Genomic DNA, 25,292 nt, shown 5'->3' on the forward strand with positions numbered 1-25,292 from the left:
AAGGGGATAAGGTTTGATATATTGCCTTTCTTTGGTTACAACCAAAGTGGTTTACATATTATACACAGGTACTTTATATTTCACCTGGGGCAATGGAGGGTTAAAGTGACTTGTCCAGTCACAAGGAGCTACACTGAGAATCAAACCCACTTTCCCTGGTTGTCAGGCCAATGCACTAACCATAAGGCTACTCCTCCTCCCAGTAGATGGAAGACTGAGAACTACTGAGTGATGTCATAATAAACACCTGTTCAGCCCAGAGCCCACTGGTGGTTCTCTGTCTCTTCAGCAGATGACAGCTTCGTCCTTGAGAGAATGAAATGGGGACAAAGTCTGACCCCATCCCTGCCACGTCCCCATGGATTCTGTGTCCATCCCCTACCCCGTCCATGCAGGTTCTGTCTCCATCCCCACCCCGTCTCCGCAGACCCTGTCTCCATCCCTACCTCATCCCTGCAGACCCTGTCTCCATCCTCACAGCTTCTGTCCCCGTCCCATCCCCATGGGCTCTGTCATCATCTGCAAAAGCCTCAAACACTTATATTTTATATTTACATCTTTTTATTAAAAAGGAACAATATGCTATGCAACTGTTGTGCATAAATTACAAATAGAAAACAACAACGAGCAGCTATAACAACCTCCCTTCCCACCAACACCCTCTACCCTTCCAACCCCAACAATAGCTGATCTACATTGTGGAATCCTAATTCACACTGTTAAAATGTCCAGAGGTATAAAATACAACCCATTTTGTATGCCCAAGAGGGGAGAAAAATGCCCTATGAAGCACTGTTATGAATTTTTAATCTGTGGATGAATAAGAAGTCATCAATAATCTCAGGATTCAATCTAGCTTTCCTGTCTTCCATAGTCATTCCTGCAATAGAATATGTCTTCTTAGAAGGTGTACAGGATGTACAGGATCCCCCATGCAAATTTTGCTAGCTGTGGTCAGCTTCCCCCCCCCCCCCCCCCAAAAAAAAAAAAAAAAAAAAAATCAAAATATTGTTGTAGGCATTACTCAAACATAAATAAAGTCCAGTTCATTAACAGGATTAAAAAGTAGAAAACGACACAGGGACAAAGTTTGTCTCCATCCCCGCCACGTCGCTGTGGGATCTGTCCCTGTCCCTACCCCATCCCCTAGGATCTGTCTCCATCGTTACTGAAGGTCCCAGTGTCATTCTCTACTTGAGAGCATGTGGTAGCTGAAGAGTTACTTTTTGGAGAATTTTTCAGGATTGGTGTGAGGACACGGAAGTTCATTGGTTACAAGCCTCTATTGCAGAGGTACTAGATTTTCCTCAGGATGGTATGGATAAAGGTTTAGTGATGTCCTCTCTTCAAGTACGGAAAGCTGCAACTACAGTTTTTAGAATTTCCATTCAAGGTCAGCTGTTGTCTCTTCATCCTGATGTTTTCTGGTTCTTCAAGGGTGTTAAGCATTTGTGTCCTCCATTTCGGAACGTTATTTATCTGTGGGATCTGAATCTTAACAGTCTTGGTCAAAGCACTATTTGAACCTCTAAAGTGTTCTACTCTCAAAGACCTTTTTATGGCCGTGCCTTCCCCCTTCCCGAAGGTGGTTTCTCCCTTCCACCTCACTCTTCTAGTGCGTCCCAGGGAGGACAGTCAGGATGTTAGAGTATTGCACTGTTATCTTCAGCAGACGCAGGAATTTCATATGTCAGGTAGACTTTTTATACTTGGTTGGAGGACAGAAGGGACAAGCAGTCTCAAAGGCTACAATTGCCAGGTAGATCAGAGAGACAATAACGTCAGCTTACATGCTCAGTGGCAGGCAGGAGTCTGAAGATACAAAGGCACATTCTACAACAGCTCAGGCTTCTTTGTGAGCAGAACATGGCTTGGTGCTTTCTCTGGATATTTGCAGAGCGGTGATTGAGTCTACCCTCCATTTGCTTGTCAAACATTATCGGTTGGATGTTCAAGCGTGACAGGAAGCATCTAGAGGGTGACCAAAGCTGGTGCTTTTCGGTTTTCACCAAAACCGAATATGCAGCTCACATTCGTTGCTCAGAACTGGCCAAAAACAAAATTGTAGCCCCACCGCAAGCCTGTACCCCTCCCAACAGAAAATCCATTCCCCCCGGGGTACCTACCAACTTCACCCTCCCCCCCTTCCATAGGCCCTACCTTCTAAAATCCCTGGTGGTCTTGTGGCCTCTTTGGAGTAGGAGCAAACCCTCTTGACACTGCTGGAGGAGGTTGCAGCTACTATTTTGAGATTGGAAATGGCATCAGCAGGAGTGACTGGGGACTGCTCCTGTGCATGGCAGATCCAATTCCAAGTGACCTTCTACAGCAGTCTTGTGATGCTTCTGTGGGAATCATAACCACCATTTTGAATATGTAGCCTGAAGGGGTGGGGGGAGAGAAGCAACTCAGGACTGTTTCTGCTTTGAAGAGGGCACTAGACCACCAGGTATTTTCAAATGGATGCCCAAAGAGGGCCTACAGGTGAAGGCGGAGTTAGTGGGTGGCCCGGGAGGATTTCTTCGGGGGGAGGGGGGGGGGAGGGCTGGCCTGGGCTTCCAGCTCTGGTGGTGGCACCATCACCGGCACAGACTGCTCATGGGGGCAGGGGTGTTTTGGTTTCAGCCAAAAATGCATTGGCACTTTCAGACACAACCCAAACCTGGATTTTGGGATGGTTTTGGTGCCGAAACAAACTCAGAGGCTGATGCTCAAAAGTCGCTGTTAATATATGTGTACCTGTATAGCCACTGCTGAACTTACCGAACATGGAACAGCAATCGATGTTCAAAGAAAACTGCATGCAAATGAGGTATGTGGAAAGTCCACGTGCAGCTCAGTAGAGAAGGTTCCTAGCACATGCACAAAATGGTCTTGCGATAAATGCTGGATGTTTTGCACATGCCCAAGAAAATAATAAAAGTGGAATAGCAACAACTACATCATAGGTGTTCATGGAGATTCTTGAAATGAATGAAATGACGGCAGATAAAGACTATACCGTCCATCCAGTCTGCCTAATAAGATAAACTCATTTTACATGGTATGCGATACTTTATATGTATGCCCGAGTTTGATTTGTCCTGCCATTCTCAGGACACTGACCATAGAAGTCTGCACAGCACTGTTCTTGTACTAAATGTTCTGAAACCAACGTTGAAGCCCCTTAAAATTTACACTCTAGCCCATCCACATCTATTCAGTCACGATCAGGGAACAGACTATAGATGTCTGCCCAGTCTTCCCAATTACCGGTTACACTTACTAATTTGTGAGTGTACCTGGGAAACTATCTCTTATTAAATATTAAAAAAAAAAAAAAAAGAGCAATGGTTCACCCAAACGTGTTATTGAAGACGAAGAGCCTGCCTACTCCTAGTTATTGTCCACTTAAAATTTGCTCTGACATAGGAATTTGTTTTACAACATGGAGTTTTTGAAGATCACCAGAACCCTCATCCACACTCTATCACCTCTCGCCTAGACTACTGCAACCTGCTTCTCACTGGCCTCCCACTTAGCATCTCTCTCCTCTTCAATCAGTTCAAAACTCTGCTGCACGACTCATTTTCCGCCAAAATCGCTATGCCCACATTAGCCCTCTCCTCAAGTCACTTCACTGGCTCCCTCTCCATTTCCGCATTCAATTCAAACTTCTCTTACTGACCTATAAGTGTATTCACTCTGCTGATCCCCAGTACCTCTCCACTATTCTCTCTCCCTACACCCCCCCTCAGGCACCCCGTTCTGTTGACAAATCTCTCGTCTGTCCCCTTCTCCTCTACTGCTAATTCCAGACTCCGTTCCTTTTACCTTGCTGCACCTCACGCCTGGAATAGACTTCCCGAGCATGTACGTCTAGCCCCATCTTTGGCCGTTTTCAAGTCCAAGCTAAAAGCCCACCTCTTTGACACTGCTTCTGACTCCTAACCACTGCTCACTTGCCCTGTACCTTTTATCCCCTCCTCTTTAATTCCCCTTACCTCTTAGTTGTTCTGTTACCTGTCTTATTTAGATTGTGAGCTCTTTGAGCAGGGACTGTCTTTTTGTGAATGGTGTACAGCGCTGTGTATGCCTTGTAGTGCTATAGAAGTGGTAAGTAGTAGTAGTAGTAGTATTAAATCCTTGTTGGAATGCATTTTATGGAGGCCATAGCACAGAAACCTTGATGCTAGATGTTGCTGACCATGCTTGTTGACAGATGGATGAGTATAACAACTCTTTACTGGTTTTACTAGATAGACATCCCCTCTGCATTTGATAAAATTAAAAGCTGAATGAGTTAATGCAGCACTCTCCAATCTTTCTGTAGACACAACCACAATTTGTGTGACTGCAGAAATCAAGACTCCCAGGTTGTGCAGAACAATGACTTCCTATGACGCACTCACCCAGGTCCCAACTAGAGAGTTGCACAGGAACAGAAATCTTACCCATCCCCGCCCGTCCCTGTTGGAATCTTACCTGTCTCCACCCGTCCCCACTGGAATCTTACCCATCCCCGTAAAAATTTAAACCATCCCAACCCGTCCCCGCAAGAATTTAACCCGTCCCCGCAAGAATTTAACCCATCCCCGTAAGAATTTAACCCATGCCCACCCATCCCCGTAAGAATTTAATGGTACATAAAAGAAAATTCCAGTCAGCTCCCTCAGTCTCTCTCTGGATTTGAGCCACAGTACTGTAGGCAAGGAAGGAACGGAAGTTGGAACTTGGAACACTCTGGTGCACACATGTAAGATTTGTCTCTGATTCACTGGCAGTGTGTGCTGAGAGGTCGCCACATGCACGAGCCAGTAGGTCAGGTGACATCTGATTCTTGTGCCTGTGTCAGAGCTGAGGTCTGTGCACCAGTCTGGGAGCAAAGAGGATTAATAGTAACATAGTAAGTGACAGCAATAGTCACACTCATGATCAATTCATCATTAAATCAACGAGTGTGATATTATATACTTGATTATGGTCTTTCTTTCGTGTTTCTGGAAGTTATCAATAGAAATCAAATAAAATAAAACATGGAAAAGAAAATAAGATGATACCTTTTTTATTGGACATAACTTAACATTTCTTGATTAGCTTTCGAAGGTTGCCCTTCTTCGTCAGATCGGAAATAAGCAAATGCGCTAGCTGACAGTGTATATAAGTGAAAACATTCAAGCATTACTATGACAGTCTGACAGGGTGGGAGGATGGGGGTGGGTCGGAGGTATGCATGGGGACATCAAAGCATATCATTGATATTCTAACAGGATGGGTGTGGATAGGTGAGGGGTGGGGTGATCAACAGACATACAGCTGGAACAAAGACCACAGAAGTCTATCTGGCCCCATCCTTATGTTCCAACTGCTGGAGTTGCCATCGAAGCCCACTCCAGCCTATTCATGTTCTCATTTGTGGGACACAGACCGTAAAAGTCTGTCCAGCACTGTCCTCATGTTCCAGCCACTGAAGTTGCTGTCTAAGCCCTTTCCAGCCCATCCTACACCAGATTGCCATGTATGAGACACAGACCATACAAGTCTGCCAGGTATCAGCCCTAGTTCATCACAGCCAGAGTCGCCATCTAAGCGTCACTTGACACATCCACACACATGCAGCCATTTAAGGTTAGCTTTTATATAACTTCCATTTTCTAATTAGAGATCCTCTGTGTTCATCCCACACCTTTTTGAATTCCGTCATCATTTGTGACTCTACCACCTCCTTCATGGAAGACTTTCCACATTTATGCTGTTAAAGCAAGGAAGAAGAAGAGGAGGAGACAGCACTCAAAGAAATTGGTATTCGGTAGATGAGAGGCTGGTGCAGGTGCAGCTTACACTTCCACGGGAAGCCCGCAGAACTGCTTCCGTCCCAGCGGGAATCCCGCGAACCCCGTCCCCGTGCAGCTCTCTAGTCCCAACCCCAAATGCAGGTTTCAGGGTTGCAACACCAAACCACAGTTTGACACATTAAATCAGAGCTTCTCAACTATATCTGTTAGGGCTCAGAAGCCCTGTCTGCCTGGTTCCAATCTTTAACAGAATGTTCTTTTTAAGGGCTGTCCATTTGTGTGGAAACCATTTTTCTTTGGAGTTCCTCAGGGTTTGTTCCTCTCTGTGGTGTTTAGTACCTGCAGCCCTTTGCTACACTTTTGAAAGCAAGGCGGGGTTCAGTTTCTGACTTATACTGGACCCTCTGATGTTTTACCCATTCTCCTTCAATGCCTGCAGTGTATACGTAACTGGCCCCCAACCCACAGTAGCGACTCTCGTGTGGCAATGCCGACAAAGCCCATTCAAAGTGAATGGGCTTTGTCAGCATTGTCGTGCTGGGAATTGCTAGCATGGTTTGGTAAAAGAGGCCTTGTTTATTTAGTAAATCAAGAACAACATTTTGAGTTAACAATTGCAAATTCACAATCAACACGGAAATGGCACAAATATAAAAATTCTCTTACAACTTTCAAACAAACCCACTTTCTTCCCTTTAACACGCAGAGGTTTATTCTGTGTACATCTCTCCTAGTAAAAAGAATGAAGAATAAACTCCCCCCCCCCCCCCACCCTCTCAACAGTTCTTGGATTTTGGCCCAATCATCCCTGAATCTGGCACAAAGATCTTTCTTTCTGCGTCTAAGTTTGTACATTTCTAGCAAACGTTTCACCCATTGTTTCCATTCAAAGAGTGAGGGTCTCAATCAATGTTGCAATCTCACACTTTGCAGCTGCCAACCCAGAGCGCTTTAAGGGGTCCTTTTACCCAACAGTGGTAAAAGTGTGGTGGCATCGGTGAACGGGTTTGCTGCCAGTAAAAAGGCTTTTTTTTTTTTTTTTTGAAGGGCTATGCATTGAATTAAACACTTGTCGCATAGCCATTTCCTGGGGGAGTCCTTATCACTTCCTATTTAGGAGGTGGTAAGGGGCCCGGCAGTAACCGGGCACTTACAACCCTGCCACTTGACCAAAAAAAAAAAAAAAACCTGCTGGGAGGAAAAGATGCGTGGTGGAGGCTGCTCTGGGAGTCCACTGGTAGGGCTGGATTGCTGCACAACAAGCCAGCGGTAGCCCTATTGCGGCTTGATAAAAGCGCCCCTAAGTGTCGCTACCACTGTAATCCTCTTCTGTTTCCCAGTCCAAACAAACAGAATTAGGAGTGGCATCAAAAACCCATTTCTATCCAGCCATATAATGCCCAAGTTACCCCTGCCCAGAAATCCTTTAACTTTGCACATGCCCAACATATATGTAAAAATGACCCCTACCATCTCCCTACACGTCCAAGACAGATCGGAGGCATCTGGAATTTTTTTTTTTTTTTTTAACGCTCTGGCGTGCAATACCACTGAGTTACTATTTTATAGACATTTTCCTGGATTAACACACAAGGATGCTTTTTTTCTTAACCTCAACAAATATTGTTTTCCATTTCCCCCCCGGTAAATTCCGTCCCTATATCCCTTTCCACCATAAAATTAAAATTTCTTGAAGTCAAAAACCCCTAAAATATTTATACAATAGTGAGATAGGACCTTTTTAACTTTCCCAAGGCAAACCATAAATTTGTAATCATACATCTTAATTTTGTTTTGTTGTGTGCTTTGCAGCTTATTTTACTGATATTAATGTATAGCAAATGTTTTAACAAGTAAACGGACCAAAAATAGACTGCCTAGAATTTGCCATAATTTATGCACCAATCAAGTAGTGCTCCTCAAGTGCAACGTAACTAATCTAAGTTTTCAACTCCTCTCTGGACAGTGAAACCTTAATCGTAACATTTTTATTTTCTTTTTTTCCCACCCCACTCTCCAGCACCATCTGCCAGGATGGATTCTGCCTCTTAAGACCCCTTTTTACCTCCTAGGTGTGCAGCTCACATACCCACCCCTTAGTAACAGACTTCCTTCCTTCGTACACCACAGGTTCACCTTTCCAGCTCATTTCACACCTTACGCATTTTTATAATATACAAATGCAATCCACAAAACAAAAGGAGCAAGTTCCCACATACTATCGTTTTCTTTTGATGTAGGCACAGGCAAAGAAAAAAAAAAAAAAAAAAAGATGTTAAGGCTCCCAGGTTTTAACCTGTTTTTTTTATTTTAATTGTACTTATAAATAATAAGTTGGATTGTTAAGTACATGATTCACATAATGTTATGTCTGTTAACATCTCTGCATGAATACAGGGAGTCTCTATAACCAGCTTCTCCCAATGACACACTGATTTAAAAATTTAGGACAAATTAGTACTCTAACCGATGAAACCAATACTTCCTCTGTGTACATCCCAATGCTGCACAAGCCCAAGGAGATGTATGCAAGTATGCATCAACGTTTTGAAGAAATTCACTTAAGGCGGTGTATAGCAAGAATAAATCAAACATAGGCCCTGGAAAATAAATGCTGTATGTATTCTTCCCAAACTGAAAGGCTCACTTCCTGCTGGGATCTCTTTCCACTGTCAACCTTTGTCATGCAGTTAATTATGCTATCCCCTAAAGGATGTCAAGTCTCTTTTTCCATATCACCATGAGCTTCTCTTACCCACCATGCATGCTTTCCCGATATATAGCTTCTAAAAACCTTCCCAATCCTCCCAAAGGATCCTAAATAGTTCAACAGTATCCCTCCAATAGTGAAATCCACCTGCTTGCCCAAAAGATTCTCTACATAAACCTAAATCTTCTTCCAATGCATTTGTATGAGCAAGCATCCCCACAGTATGTATGTCAATATCCTGCTTATAATCGAACGAGAAAAACGCCCATGTTCCGACCTAAATCGGGAGATGGACGTTTATCTCACAAAAACGAATAACGCGGTATAATCGAAAGCTGAACTTGAACGTTTTCAACTGCACTCCATCGCGGAAGCGTACAAAGTTGACGGGGGCGTGTCGGAGGCATGGTGAAGGCGGGACTGGGGCATGGTTATCACCCAAACAGAGATGGGCGCCTTTCGCCGATAATGGAAAAAAAGTATGCGTTTGTAGCTAGAATTTAGGGCACTTTTCCTGGACCCTGTTTTTTCATGAATAAGGCCTCAAAAAGTGCCCTAAATGACCAGATTACCCTCAGAGGGAATCGGGGATGACCTCCCCTGACTCCCCCAGTGGTCACTAACCCCCTCCCACCACAAAAAAATGATGTTTCACAACTTTTTATTTTCACCATCAAATGTCATACCCACCTCCCTGGCAGCAGTATGCAGGTCCCTGGAGCAGTTGTTAGGGGGTGCAGTGGACTTCAGGCAGGTGGACCCAGGCCCATCCCCCCCCTACCTGTTACAATTGTGCTGCTTAATGCTTAGTCATCCAACCCCCCCAAACCCACTGTACCCACATGTAGGTGCCCCCCTTCACCCCTTAGGGCTATAGTAATGGTGCAGACTTGTGGGCAGTGGGTTTTGAGGGGGATTTGGGGGGCTCAACACACAAGGGAAGGGTGCTATGCAACTGGGAGCTCTTTTACCTTTTTTCTTGTTTTTGTAAAAGTGCCCCCTAGGGTGCCCGGTTGGTGTCCTGGCATGTGAGGGGGACTAGTGCACTACGAATCCTGGCCCCTCCCACGAACAAATGCCTTGGATTTATTCGTTTTTGAGCTGGGCGCTTTCATTTTCCATTATCACTGAAAAACAAAAACGCCCAGCTCACAAATTGTCGAATAAAACATGGACGTCTATTTTTTTCGAAAATACGGTTTGGTCCGCCCCTTCACGGACCCATTCTCGGAGATAAACGCCCATGGAGATAGACGTTTTCGTTCAATTATGCCCCTCTATATCTATTTCTGATAACACTGAAGGCATCGGTCCGATATTCCTACTTTATAGCCGCAAAGGCAAAATGCTCATCCCAGCATTTATAATGCCTTTCCCTTTACAAAAGCATTGCCAGACACTCCCTCGACTTCCCTGGAGTGGAGGAGTAGCCTAGTGGTTAGTGCAGCGGAGTTTGATCCTGGGGAACTGAGTTCGATTCCCACTGCAGCTCCTTGTGACTGTGGGCAAGTCACTTAACCCTCCATTGCCCCAGGTACAAAATAAGTATCTGTACATATGTAAACCGCTTTGAATGTAGTTGCAAAATACCACAGAAAGGCGGTATATCAAGTCCCATTTCCCTTCTTTAATCTAAACATCCTCTTCTATCATTCTATGAACAATCTCTTGGGAAATATACAAATTAATAAATGAAAGCAACCGCACTACAGCCAGTTCACTTCCCTGCTCCACCAGAAGATGCTCCTCTTATCTGAGCCAATCGAACTGTACGAGTAATGGGAAAATCCTAGGTGCCATAGCCTAAAGACATTTAATACTAGTGTTGGGCTAATTCTTCCGGTTAAGCTCTTGTCCACTGGTAATGAGAAAGCTAGCTGTGGGCCGTCGGTTGAACATTGGAATGTTGCAGGACATTCAATCAGTGACCTTAAGTTTTTGTGATCAGAATCATTCATTGTGGTTGGAGAGGATATTTATTGATCGTTTTCATAGTCACTCCTCATGGCCTTAACACAGATTTTCGCCCCTTCCTTTTGTTTGCAGTCTTTTGTAAGGTTTTACAGTGGATGCCAAGGAATATATAGCTTGTTTTTTTCTGATGTTGCCCTACCCTTTTTATGCATTTACTAGTAAAAAAGGCCCGTTTCAGACACAAATGAAACAGGTGCTAGCAAGATTTTCCTTGGAGTGTGTTTGTTTGAGAGTATGTGATAGTCATTGTGTGAGGGAGAGAGAGAGAGAGAGAGAGAGGCTGGGTGCGAGTATGTCCGCCACTTGGAAGCGCAGGAATTATCCCTACTGTGTTTACCACTATTCGAGGAGGAGGAGGGGATCAGGCTTATGTTGTCTGGGTGAGATTTTATGACTTTTCTGTGCTATTTGTTTTGATGGGGCGGGCTGCAGGTCGATTCGCGCGGCCGGGCTAGCGTTGGTGTGCGGGGCGGCGGGCTGCAGGTCGACTCGCGCTGCTGTTGCTTGGGCTCTCTGGATGACGTCATCCGAGGCTTCAGTCCCAGGCACAGCCAATCAGAATGGAGGCACGGGCCCAGGCAGCTTCATGGAACGTTCATGGTGCAAATTATTATATAGGATGAACGTTCCATGAAGCTGCCTGGGCCCGGCCGCGCGAGTCGACCTGCAGCCTGCCCCGTCAAAACAAATAGCACAGAAAAGTCATAAAATCTCACACAGAGAACATAAGCCTGATACCCTTCTCCTCGAATAGTGCTAAATACTGTAGGGATAATTCCTGCGCTTCCAAGTGGCGGGACGCACTGACAGATTGTGCTCCGTCCGGCACTGCAGTTGGAACTCAACGGGAGGGAGAGGTGTGCGTCTTACGTCGAGTCCTGCAGTCGAGAGAGTAGTGTACCGCGCTTGCAGCCCCGCAATGCCTCTCAGGGGCCCAGGCTGTAGCCGGTATCGCGCTGCCTAGAGGGAGACGTGTGGGCGCCGAGCCGGGGACCCTGGGCTGCACCCTGTGATATGGAAGCGTGGGGCAGTAGCAGTGGCAACGGCCATTGGCGCGTGAAAGGCTCGAGGCAGCACAGGAGAGAGCGGCTCGTGAGCCAGGAAGTCCTCCTCTGCTCCCTCCTGCTGTGTTTGCTGCACCGCCGGCATCCTGCAGCAGCCCGGCGAGCTCCACGCGCGCTGGAACCTGCTTATTGTGCGTGTGCTCGTGAGGGTTTGGAGGCAACGCTACGGGAGGTCAAGCAAGCAAAGCTGTTTTAATCTGCTTTTCTGGGGGGGGGGGGGGGGGTTGGTTTTTTGTCCTCTCTTTTTCTTAGCTTTTATTTTCCATGAATGTTCCATGAAGCTGCCTGGGCCCACACTGCTGTTGCTTGGGCTCTCTGGATGACGTCATCCGAGGCTTCAGTCCCAAGCACAGCTAATCAGAATGAAGGCACGGGCCCAGGCAGCTTCATGGAACGTTCATGGTGCAAATGATTATATAGGATTATTTTTTATCTTTTAATTTTTTTTTTTTTTAACCAGGATTTTGAGTTTTCTATGCCATGCAATTTTTTCCTTTTCTCTTTGTCCTTTTTCCCTTTATCACCTTGGTAAGTGAAAAAAGACACACTAATCCCAGCATCTACACATTACTTCCCGGGTTGTAATGCATATGCATATGTAATGAATATTTATGTCTTCCACTATATCAATAGCTATTTGCATGCCCTTGCACTCAAGTTTGTTTTTTTTGGGCGGGCTCAACGACTAGCTTTTACTTTGTCTCAGCGGTAAGCGCCGTTTTTCAGTCATTGTACTTTTTTTAGGTTTACATCTTATTTTGTTGAAGTCACTGTGGTCATGTTGGAGCCATTTAACCAGGTTTTAGATTTTCTTTTATTCAGGCTCTCAATTGGTGTATGGACATTGATGCATGCAGTCAATCTGCTATCTTATTGATACTTAGCTTTTCATTGGGTACCCTTTGATGGCACATGTATAGTTTTATGTAGTTAAAATCTATAGTAACATTGTTTTGCAGTATGATCACCCCCAGGTAAGTACTGCCCCCTTTTTACTTTTTCATCTTTTTTACCCTTGCCCTATTGCATTTTCATTTTGACCACGGCAACCGGTTGATTTTATAATGCTCTCCCATGTTTATATTAATGTCCACAATGGCTTTTGGTTTTCATAAGAAGTGAAGTGGCCTTACGTGTTTTGAGTGCATTAGTCATAGTTTTTTAAAATTTTTTTTATTATTTATTTTATTGCATTTGTATCCCACATTTTCCCAACTATTTGCGGGCTCAGTGTGGCTTACAATACATTGTGAATGATGGAAATACAATGTGTTATAGTACAATTATGGGTTACATTATGAGGAGTTGTGGGAAGACAAAGTCAAGTCAAAACAACATTTAGAGCGTGTAAACAGTGGAATGTTACAATGGGGAAAAGATAGGGCGATATAACAATAGCACGACAACCTTAGGGTGTAGCAATTTTATAAGTGGGTGGGGTATTAATTGTGGTGAAGATACAGGTAGGAGAATTCAGAAGAGAGTGTGTTGATGCATTTCCGTCCAGCTCATCCCCGTGGAGCGGGGGAGGGACACCACACCCGCCGATGCGGGGGGATCTGGCTTATCCTGCAACCGCAACCGCGGGAGGAGCTGACTGACCCAAACACCGCCGAAGCGGGAGGGGTACAAAGCTGTCCTACAGCCGCACGAAGCGGGAGGGAGTGCCGGCAGAATTTAAATCTCAATCCAGCCCCGTAAAACGGAGGGGAGAGGAATGCAGCAGCTCACTGTAACACAAACTCGTCTCAACTCTTGAAGAATCCAAGTGAAAAAAGAACTTGAACACGAAGTCTTCCTGAACAGAAAATGAAGACTAAACTTGAATCTGAAATGCAACCAGAATATAAACAGTACAGATATCTGGGAGGGGCTATGGATTGATCAGCTATGATTAATGGAAAGAAAATTATCAGGTATGATACATAATTTTACCTTCCATATCATCAAGCTGATCAATCCATAGACTGGTGGGATGTACCGAAGCAGTACTCACCCAGGGCGGGACATTGAAATCCCTGACCGCAACACTGAAGCTCCAAACCGGGCCTCCGCCCGAGCAGCCACAGTCAAGCGGTAATGCTTGGAGAAAGTATGGGCCGATGCCCAAGTTGCCGCCTTGCATATCTCTTCCAAGGAGACGGAACCGGCCTCTGCCATTGAGGCCGCCTGAGCTCTTGTGGAGTGAGCCTTCAGCTGGATAGGCGGCACCTTCCCCGCGGCCACATAAGCCGCTGCAATGGCTTCCTTGACCCATCTTGCCACTGTAGGCTTAGCAGCCTGCAGACCCTTACGAGGACCTGCAAACAGGACAAACAGATGATCCGATTTCCGGAAATCATTGGTCACTTCCAAGTATCTGATGATGACTCATCTCACATCCAGACATTTGAGAGCAGAGTATTCGTCTGGTAGTCCTCCCTACGAAAGGAAGGGAGACAGAGCTGCTGATTCACATGGAAGCGAGAAACCATCTTGGGCAGGAAGGAAGGCACTGTGCGAATAGTCACTCCTGCCTCAGTGAACTGCAGAAAAGGCTCTCGACATGAGAGCGCCTGGAGCTCGGAAACTCTTCTGGCTGAAGTGATAGCCACCAAAAAGACTGCTTTCAACGTCAGGTCTTTCAGAGATGCCTTAGACAAGGGTTCAAAAGGCGGCTTCTGCAAGGCTCTTAGCACCAGGTTGAGATTCCACGCAGGCACCACTGAGTGCAGAGGAGGGCGCAGGTGATTAACTCCCTTGAGAAAGCGCACCACATCTGGCTGCGAAGCCAGGGAAGCACCCTTCAGGCGGCCCCTGAAGCAAGCCAAAGCCGCCACCTGGACTTTAAGGGAGCTGAGCGACAGGCCTTTCTCCAGACCTTCTTGCAGGAACGCCAACACTGAAGAAATTGGAGCAGTGAAGGGAGAAAGTGAGCCTGCTTCACACCACGCTGCAAAGGTACGCCAAACCCTGGCGTAAGCAGTAGAAGTAGAGCGTTTCCTCGCTCTCAGCATAGTGGCGATGACTTGTCTGAGAAGCCCTTCTTTCTCAGACGCTGCCGCTCAATAGCCAGGCCGTAAGACCAAAGGGGGAGGGATCCTCCATCACCACGGGACCCTGATGCAACAGGCCCCGCTCCACTGGCAGCCGCAGAGGATCGTCGACTGAGAGCCTGATCAAGTCAGCATACCAGGGACGTCTGGGCCAATCCGGACCCACCAGGATTATCCGGCCCGGATGCTTTGCCACCCGGCCTAGCACCCTGCCCAACATGGACCAGGGCGGGAACACATAGAGAAGCTCTTGTGTCGGCCACTGTTGGAAAAGAGCATCTACTCCCAGGGATCGAGGGTCCCGTCCTCTGCTGAAAAAGCGCGGCACTTGGCAATTGGCCGATGACGCCATCAGATCTAGGCTCGGCTGGCCCCAGCGCTTCGTGATGTCCAAGAACGCCTGAGCTGATAGTTGCCACTCTCCGGGCTCCAAGGTATGGCGACTGAGAAAGTCCGCCTTGACATTCATGACTCCAGCAATGTGGACCACTGACAGCTGTTCCAGGTTCGCTTCCGCCCACTGGCATAGATTCATGGCCTCCTTGGCTAGAGGGGCGCTCTTGGTACCTCCCTGGCGGTTGACATAGGCCACAGCAGTGGCATTGTCCGACAGGACCCGTACTGGCTTCAACGCCAGTACCGGGATGAACTCTAAAAGCGCCAACCGAATGGCTCTGAGTTCCAGGAGGTTGATAGACCACTTTGCCTCTGCAGGAGACCAGAGCCCCTGCGCTGTCCTTCCCAAGCAGTGGGCTCCCCAGCCCGACAAAGAGGCGTCCGTCGTGACGACAATCCACTCTGGGGTCTCCAGAGGCATTCCTGCAGCCAACTTGTCTGTCTGCAGCCACCAGCTCAGCGCCTTGCGCACTGCTGGGTCCAAGGGAAGGCGCACAGCATAATCCTCCGACATCGGAGTCCAGCGCTGCAACAGAGAGTGTTGTAGTGGTCTCATATGAGCTCTGGCCCAGGGCACTACTTCCATCGTGGCCGTCATAGAGCCCAACAGCTGCACATAGTCCCAAGCCCGAAGAGGAGAGGCTACTCGGAACTGGTCCACCTGAGCCTGAAGTTTGACAATCCGATTGTCTGGCAGGAACACTCTGCCCACTTGGGTGTCGAATCGAACTCCCAGATACTCCAGGGACTGAGTCGGGCGCAGCTGGCTCTTCTCCCAGTTGATGATCCACCCCAGGGAGCTCAAAAGAGCAACTACCCGGTTCACAGCTTTGCCGCACTCTGCATAAGAGGGGGCTCGGATCAACCAGTCGTCCAGATAAGGATGGACTTGTACTCCTTCCTTTCGCAGGAAGGCCGCGATGACCACCATTACTTTGGAAAAGGTCCGCGGAGCAGTAGCCAACCCGAAAGGGAGGGCTCTGAACTGGAAGTGTCGTCCCAGGACTGCAAAATGCAGGAAGCGTTGATGATGAGGCCAGATGGGAATATGCAGGTACGCTTCCTTGATGACCAAGGATGCCAGGAACTCCCCTGCCTTCACTGCCGCTATAACAGAGCGGAGAGTCTCCATGCGAAAGTGCCGAACTTTCAAGGCCCGATTGACCCCTTTGAGGTCGAGGATAGGCCGGACAGAACCTCCTTTCTTTGGTACCACAAAGTAAATGGAGTAATGTCCCTTGCCAATCTGATTTTCTGGCACCGGAACGACCGCACCCAGGCGGATCAGGTTGTCCAAGGTCTGCTGCACTGCCACAGCTTTGACCGGAGACTTGCAGGGAGAGAGTACAAACCCGTCTCTTAAGGGTCGGCAGAACTCTAGCTTGTAGCCGTCTCTGATGACTTCCAGCACCCAAGCGTCTGAAGTTATTGTGGTCCACTCGCCCAGAAACGAGGACAGCCGCCCTCCAATCTGCACTGGGGCGTGGACCAAGGCCCCGTCATTGGGTACGAGACCCTGGGGGAGGACCGGAGGGAGCACCTCCGGGACGGCGGTCTCTGCGAAAGGAATGCTGCTTGGGGGAGAAAGTCCTCTTGAAGGAAGAGGGGGCAGAGGAGCCCGACCTGCCCGGGCGGTACCGACGGGCTTCCTGAAACCGTCCTCTGGAGGTACCGGAACGAGTACTAGCCCGAGCCCGGACCTCTGGTAACTTCTTGCCCTTAGACGTGCCGAGATCGGTCACGATTTTGTCCAGCTCGACCCCAAAGAGCAGCTTGCCTTTAAAAGGCAATCTAGCCAGGCGGGATTTAGAGGCATGGTCAGCAGACCAATGTTTCAGCCAAAGCCACCGCCGCGCAGAGACAGTCTGAGCCATGCCTTTAGCTGAGGCTCTCAAGACATCATACAGCAAGTCTGCCAAATAGGCTAAGCCCGATTCCAGGGCCTGCCAATCAGCCCTCAAGGAATGATCCGAGGGGGAAGCCCGCTGCACCATAGTCAGGCACGCCCTGGCCACATAGGAACCGCAAACCGAGGCCTGCAAACATAAAGCAGTCGCCTCAAAGGACGACCTTAAGGCCGCCTCCAATCTTCTGTCTTGGGCGTCCTTTAGGGCCGTGCCACCTTCCACCGGCAAAGCCGTTTTCTTAGTCACCGCAGTGATTAAAGAATCCACGGTAGGCCACAGATAGGCCTCACGTTCACTTTCAGGCAAAGGATAGAGGCGGGACATAGCCCTAGCCACTTTGAGGCTCGCTTCCGGGACATCCCATTGAGCCGAAATTAAGGTGTGCATGGCATCATGCACGTGGAAGGTTCTAGGCGGGCGTTTCGTCCCCAGCATAATGGCAGAGCCAACAGGGGCTGAGGGAGAGACGTCCTCCGGAGAGGAAATCTTCAAAATGCCCATGGCCTGCGCTAACAGGTTGGGCAAATCCTCTGAGCTAAAAAGCCACGCTGCAGAGGGGTCATCCGCTCCAAACGAGCGGGGATCCGTCTCCTCCAAGGAATCCGCAAAGGACCGTTGGGAGAACTCAGATACGCTGCCCTCATCTACATCGGAGGAGACAAGGTCCTCCAAGGCCTGGGAATCAACCCGAGGGCGTTTACCTCCGGGGACCTCAACCTCTTTACCAAACGAGGGAGCAGGGGCAGCGTTTTGCATAAGGAAGGCCTGATGCAGCAGCAAAACAAACTCGGGGGAGAAACCCCCCAGACTGTGCACTTCCGCAGCCTGGGCTACAGCCCTAGACGCACCCTCAACCGGCGCTCGCAAGAGCGGGGGAGAGACATGCTGCGCATCCAAAATGGCGTCCGGCGCGACACTCCGCGAAGGAGCCGCGCGGGAAAAAACGGCGCTTAACTTTAGCCGCTTTGGTGCCGTCGCCCAAATTAAGGGCGTCCATGGCATTAATATCTCCCTCAAGGGCGGCCCACGAAGAAGCCGTCCGAGCCGCGTGGCCGGCCAAGATGGCGGAGGCGAGCAGCGGGGGATGGGCGTTTATGGCGGGAAAAACCGCCACGCCGGAGGAAAGACCGGGACACTCATCGGTCACGAAACTGTCACCCAACAAGGGCGAATCAGAATTTAAGACCCCCGCATCCCCTCTAGAAGCGCCTAAGCGATCCGGGGAGCGACTCTTTGCGCCCTCGCCCTCCGACGCCATATGCCACGTGGAGATCAATCGGGGAACCCCCTGCCCGCTATAAAAAGGTAAAAATTACCTGCTTTCCGCTCCGAGCTGTAACGACCTGGTGTCCCAGTGAGTAGCTGCAATAAACGTTTAAATAAACGTCGAAATAAACGCCTTTAAGGACGTTCAAATTTTTTTTTTTTTTTTTAACGGAGCCAGCGGGAGGGGGGAGAAAAGGAGGGACCTGGCGCTACCAGGTTTGCACTTGCTCAAGAAGAGCCCTCAACCCCAGGCACTCAACAAAACCTAAAAATTAGGCTTGGAGGCCTAGCCAGAGCTGCTGCTGTGTGTGACCACCATCTGCTGAGATAGAGAACATACTGAGGAGTTTCCGGCAGCACATGACCACATATAGGGAGGCAAAAAGATTGCTCTCTATCACCACCTGCTGGTAGATGGACACAACCCACCAGTCTATGGATTGATCAGCTTGATGATATGGAATAGGCTTTTTTTCTGTTAAACTCACTGAGTTTTTTTTCCTTCCAACAAGTGCCGGGCTCACTTCAAGTGACCTTTTTTGCTTCAGCATACAAAGTTTTTTCTGTTCACAGTGATATTGTTATACAGTAATCTTGTCCTAACATGCATCTCCTCCTTTCTATATATATATATATTTTTTTTCTATATACACGTTTTCTATCACACTGTTGATTTTGTATTGCTCTTTTGTGTTAATCATTTATGCCCATACCAGCTTTCTGGATGAGAACGTATTCCGTTACACTCATTAATAATTTTGACCACCATTTTACCTATACAAATAAGTCACAGCTGTAATTTCTAAGCGTACTGTATTGGGCTATTCAACTGTATTAATTATCTTGGTTTTCACACTGATGCCTAAATTTATTAGATTTTGTCTAATTCGTTGAATTTTTTCTTAACATATGCCGGGTTCACTTGATATCAACAAACAACAGAAAGATCACACAGTTAATACATTATTTCAAGTGATGCCCTGCTGTTCTTTATACTTGTCTATTGGTAACTCCAATGTCTCAGAATACACAGTTTCTAGTCATACATTAGTTAATTTTCTGTTTTCCCTAGGTTTATTAATCACAAGTTGCATTATTCTGCACCTACACTATGTGATTTCCAACTGCAAGGTTGGTTCTTTTACAGTATTTACATCTTTTTTCACTTTTTATGGTTCCATTATTTAACCATTCATGTATTAATGTTTTTATACATATATTTTTCTATTGTATATTGTTTTAGAAACCAGTTCCTTTTTTTGTCATATACACATTTTCTGTTACACTTGATTTCGAGACCTTTCTGGTAATTTTTCTATTGCTTTAATGTTATTCATACATACGATATTAATATTTAGTATTTTATGTGTAGTGTCAGACCCCTGAAGCAGATGGTTGTTCCGTCGAAACACAGCCCTGTGTCAGGTCAAGTACATGTGTACTGACAAATAAAGTTGTTTTTTATTGACTTCTGGCTGTGGAAATTTCTTAGTCCACCCCTACTTTTTAGACTTCTGCTTTTACTAAAGATTTAACATACAATTTTTCTGTTTAACTTTCACCGCATAAAGCACTGCTAAAATCTTTTGTGCACAACTCAGAAATGAGAGGACAGATCCTAGACATCCTTGAGCCACATCACTCCCATGTAAGGGGGTGGATAGGCAAGCTTCAGCAACATCAACATCCATGATCTCTCCTGTCAACGGGAACGTGCACTCCCATACATCTTTCACAAATTGAGGGAACGCACAAGAAAAGGAGGGGTAAACCAAACAGACATATGGTAAAATAATTGATTCTGCAAAAAGGACAGAATCCTGTTATTGCAGAAATAGTTCTTTCAGGTCTCCCTCACTCGGTATACTTGCCAAAATAAGTACATCATGTATGTTATTAGTAAATAGGCCCTATTGAAAACTGATAACCATGTTTTCGCCAGTATTCACATTGATAGCAGCAATATTAGAATAGAGTTTATTGTGGCAAGCCCTAGGGTTCACGCCACAAGATCTTTTCCTCATTTCAGCTGCATCCTGAAGATGTAGACGCATGTTTAGGATCACCTTATATGAGTGTGAGTTGCGAGACTGGACTCCTGAAGGCGGCCTCTGGCCGAAACACAAAAGAAAAAGATACTTACCTGTAGCAGGTATTCTCCGAGGACAGCAGGCTGATTATTCTCACATGTGAGTCGACGTCCGCGTCGGCCCGGGAATCGGCATTTTGCAAAAGCAAAAATGTTTTGCCAGAGTCTTACTTCTCGATCGCTGCGCGAGTGCGTCTCCTCAGTTAAATCAAAAAGCATAAGAAATAACAAATGACAACTCCAAAGGGGAGGTGGGAGGGTTTGTGAGAATAATCAGCCTGCTGTCCTCGAATACCTGCTACAGGTATCTTCGCTTTCTCCGAGGACAAGCAGGCTGCTTATTCTCACATGTGGGTAATCCCTAGCATCCAGGCTCACTCAAAACAATGAACATTGGTCAATTGGGCCTCGCAACAGCGAGGATATAACCTAGGTTAACCTGAAACTATATACAGCTAGCTGAGAGTGCAGCCTAGAACAGAAAAAAAAAAAAAAGGGCCTAGGGGGGTGGAGTTGGATTCTAAACCCCAAACAGATTCTGCAGCACTGACTGCACAAAGCGACTGTTGTGTCGGGTATCCTGCTGAAGGCAGTAGTGAGAAGTGACTGTGTTGACTGATGACCTTGTTGCAGCCTTGCAAATCTCTTCAATGGAGGCTGACTTTAAGTGAGCCACCAATGCAAACATGGCTCTAACATTATGAGCCGTGACATGGCCCTCCAAAGTCAGCCCAGCCTGGGCATAAGTGAAGGAAATGCAATCTGTCAGCCAAATGGAGACTGTGCATTTTCCAATGGTGACTCCCCTCCTGTTGGGATCGAAAGAAAATAACTGGGCAGACTATCTGAAAGGCTTCGTCCGCTCCACGTAAAAGGCCAATGCTCTCTTGTAGTCCAAGGTGTGCAAACTGCTTTCGCCACGGTGGGCATAAGGATGGGGAAAAAATGTTGAGAAGACAATTGATTGGTTCAGATGGAACTCAGACACTACCTTTGGCAGAAACTTAGGATGCGTGCGGAGAACTACTCTGTTGTGATGAAACTTAGTATAAGGTGCATTCACCACTAGGGACTGAAGCTCACTGACCCTATGAGCTGAAGTAACAGCCACCAAGAAAATGACCTTCCAGGTCAAGTACTTCAGATGGCAGAATTCATTGGCTCAAAAGGAGCTTTCATCAGCTGGGTGAGAACGGCACTGAGATCGCATGACATACATAAGTATTGCCATACTGGAAAAGGCCAAAGGTCCATCAAGCCCAGCATCCTGTTTCCAACAGTGGCCAATCCAGGTCACAAATACCTGGCAAGATCCCAAAAAAGTACAAAACATTTTATACTGCTTATCCCAGAAACAGTGGATTTGCCCCAAGTCCATTTAATAATGGTCTAGGGACTTTTCCTTTAGGAAGCCGTCCAAACCTTTTTTAAACTCCGCTAAGCTAACCGCCTTTACCACATTCTCTGGCAATGAATTCCAGAGTTTAAATTACACGCTGAGTGAAGAAATATTTTCTCCGATCTGTTTTAAATTTACTACATGGTAGCTTCATCGCAAGACCCCTAGTCCAAGTATTTTTGGAAAGAGTAAACAGACGCTTCACATCTACCCGTTCAACTCCACTCATTATTTTATAGACCTCTTATCATATCTCCCCTCAGCCGCCTTTTCTCCAAGCTGAAGAGCCCTAGCCGCTTTAGACTTTCCTCATAGGGAAGTCATCCCATCCCCTTTATCATTTTTGTCGCCCTTCTCTGCATCTTTTCTAATTCCACTATATCTTTTTGGAGATGCGGCGACCAGAATTGAACACAATATTCAAGGTGCGGTCACACCATGGAGTGATAAAAAGGCATTATAACATCCTCATTTTTGTTTTCCATTCCTTTCCTAATAATACCTACATAAGTACATAAGTACATAAGTAGTGCCATACTGGGAAAGACCAAAGGTCCATCTAGCCCAGCATCCTGTCACCGACAGTGGCCAATCCAGGTCAAGGGCACCTGGCACGCTCCCCAAACGTAAAAACATTCCAGACAAGTTATACCTAAAAATGCGGAATTTTTCCAAGTCCATTTAATAGCGGTCTATGGACTTGTCCTTTAGGAATCTATCTAACCCCTTTTTAAACTCCGTCAAGCTAACCGCCCGTACCACGTTCTCCGGCAACGAATTCCAGAGTCTAATTACACGTTGGGTGAAGAAAAATTTTCTCCGATTCGTTTTAAATTTACCACACTGTAGCTTCAACTCATGCCCTCTAGTCCTAGTATTTTTGGATAGCGTGAACAGTCGCTTCACATCCACCCGATCCATTCCACTCATTATTTTATACACTTCTATCATATCTCCCCTCAGCCGTCTCTTCTCCAAGCTGAAAAGCCCTAGCCTTCTCAGCCTCTCTTCATAGGAAAGTCGTCCCATCCCCACTATCATTTTCGTCGCCCTTCGCTGTACCTTTTCCAATTCTACTATATCTTTTTTGAGATACGGAGACCAGTACTGAACACAATACTCCAGGTGCGGTCGCACCATGGAGCGATACAACGGCATTATAACATCCGCACACCTGGACTCCATACCCTTCCTAATAACACCCAACATTCTATTCGCTTTCCTAGCCGCAGCAGCACACTGAGCAGAAGGTTTCAGCGTATCATCGACGACGACACCCAGATCCCTTTCTTGATCCGTAACTCCTAACGCGGAACCTTGCAAGACGTAGCTATAATTCGGGTTCCTCTTACCCACATGCATCACTTTGCACTTGTCAACATTGAACTTCATCTGCCACTTGCACGCCCATTCTCCCAGTCTCGCAAGGTCCTCCTGTAATCGTTCACATTCCTCCTGCGACTTGACGACCCTGAATAATTTTGTGTCATCGGCGAATTTAATTACCTCACTAGTTATTCCCATCTCTAGGTCATTTATAAATACATTAAAAAGCAACGGACCCAGCACAGACCCCTGCGGGACCCCACTAACTACCCTCCTCCACTGAGAATACTGGCCACGCAATCCTACTCTCTGCTTCCTATCTTTCAACCAGTTCTTAATCCATAATAATACCCTACCTCCGATTCCATGACTCTGCAATTTCTTCAGGAGTCTTTCGTGCGGCACTTTGTCAAACGCCTTCTGAAAATCCAGATATACAATATCAACCGGCTCCCCATTGTCCACATGTTTGCTTACCCCCTCAAAAAAATGCATTAGATTGGTGAGGCAAGACTTCCCTTCACTAAATCCGTGCTGACTTTGTCTCATCAGTCCATGTTTTTGTATATGCTCTGCAATTTTATTCTTAATAATAGCCTCCACCATCTTGCCCGGCACCGACGTCAGACTCACCGGTCTATAATTTCCCGGATCTCCTCTGGAACCCTTCTTAAAAATCGGAGTAACATTGGCTACCCTCCAGTCTTCCGGTACTACACTCGATTTTAGGGACAGATTGCATATTTCTAACAGTAGCTCCGCAAGTTCATTTTTTAGTTCTATTAATACTCTGGGATGAATACCATCAGGTCCCGGTGATTTACTACTCTTCAGCTTGCTGAACTGACCCATTACATCCTCCAAGGTTACAGAGAATTTGTTTAGTTTCTCCGACTGCCCCGCTTCAAATATTCTTTCCGGCACCGGTGTCCCCCCCAAATCCTCCTCGGTGAAGACCGAAGCAAAGAATTCATTTAATTTCTCCGCTACGGCTTTGTCCTCCTTGATCGCCCCTTTAACACCATTTTCGTCCAGCGGCCCAACCGACTCTTTGGCCGGTTTCCTGCTTTTAATGTATCTAAAAAAATTTTTACTATGTATTTTTGCTTCCAACGCTAATTTCTTCTCAAAGTCCTTTTTTGCCCTCCTTATCTCCGCTTTGCATTTGGCTTGGCATTCCTTATGATCTATCCTGTTACTTTCAGTTGGTTCTCTTCTCCACTTTCTGAAGGATTGTTTTTTGGCTCTAATGATTTCCTTTATCTTACTGTTTAGCCACGCCGGCTGACGTTTAGTCTTTTTTCCCTTTTTTCTAATACGTGGAATATATTTGTCCTGAACCTCCAGGATGGTGTTTTTAAACAGCATCCACGCCTGATGCAAGTTTTTTACTCTGCGAGCTGCTCCTTTCAGTCTTTTTTTCACCATTTTTCTCATTTTGTCGTAATCACCTTTTCTATAGTTAAACGCTAGCGTACTTGATTTCCTAGTTTCACTTCCTTCAATGCCAATATCAAAACCGATCATATTATGATCACTGTTATCAAGCGGCCCTCGTATCGTTACCCCCTGCACTAGATCATGAGCACCACTAAGGACTAAGTCTAGTATTTTTCCTTCTCTTGTCGGCTCCTGAACTAGCTGTTCCATGAAGCTGTCCTTGATTTCATCAAGAAATCCTATGTCCCTTGCGTGTACAGATGTTACATTAACCCAGTCTATATGCGGGTAATTGAAATCCCCCATTATTATTGTGTTGCCCAGTTTGTTTGCGTCCCTGATTTCCTTTAACATTTCCGCATCCGTCTGTTCGTCCTGGCCAGGCGGACGGTAGTACACTCCTATCACTATCCTTTTCCCCTTTGCACATGGAATTTCAATCCACAGTGATTCCAAGGAGTGTTTTGTTTCCTGCAGAATTTTCAATCTATTTGATTCAAGGCTCTCGTTAATATACAATGCTACCCCTCCACCAATCCGATTCACCCTATCACTACGATATAATTTGTACCCCGGTATGACAGTGTCCCACCTAACATTCTATTTGCTTTCTTAGCCGCAGCAGCACACTGAGCAGAAGGTTTCAACGTATGATCGACGACAACACCTAGATTCCTTTCTTGGTCCGTGACTCCTAACGTGGAACCTTGCATGACGTAGCTATAATTCGGGTTCCTCTTTCCCACATGCATCACTTTGCACTTGCTCATATTAAACGTCATCTGCCATTTAGACGCCCAGTCTCGTAAGGTCCTCTTGTAATTTTTCACAATCCTCCCGCGATTTAACGAATTTGAATAACTTTGGCCCAGATGCATCAACGTTTCGTAAAGAAATGTGAAATGTAAAAGT

General features: G+C 46.5%; 1 protein-coding gene across 4 annotated transcripts in view; it reads right to left on the bottom strand.

Moving 5' to 3' along the window:
* Nucleotides 1–25,292, bottom strand: part of ANAPC15 (anaphase promoting complex subunit 15) — a 46,265-nt gene that overhangs the window by 9,025 nt on the left and 11,948 nt on the right. The window lies entirely within an intron of this gene.

The sequence above is a fragment of the Microcaecilia unicolor genome, chromosome 1 (assembly GCF_901765095.1).
Source record: "Microcaecilia unicolor chromosome 1, aMicUni1.1, whole genome shotgun sequence".
In the NCBI taxonomy this organism is placed as follows: domain Eukaryota; kingdom Metazoa; phylum Chordata; class Amphibia; order Gymnophiona; family Siphonopidae; genus Microcaecilia; species Microcaecilia unicolor.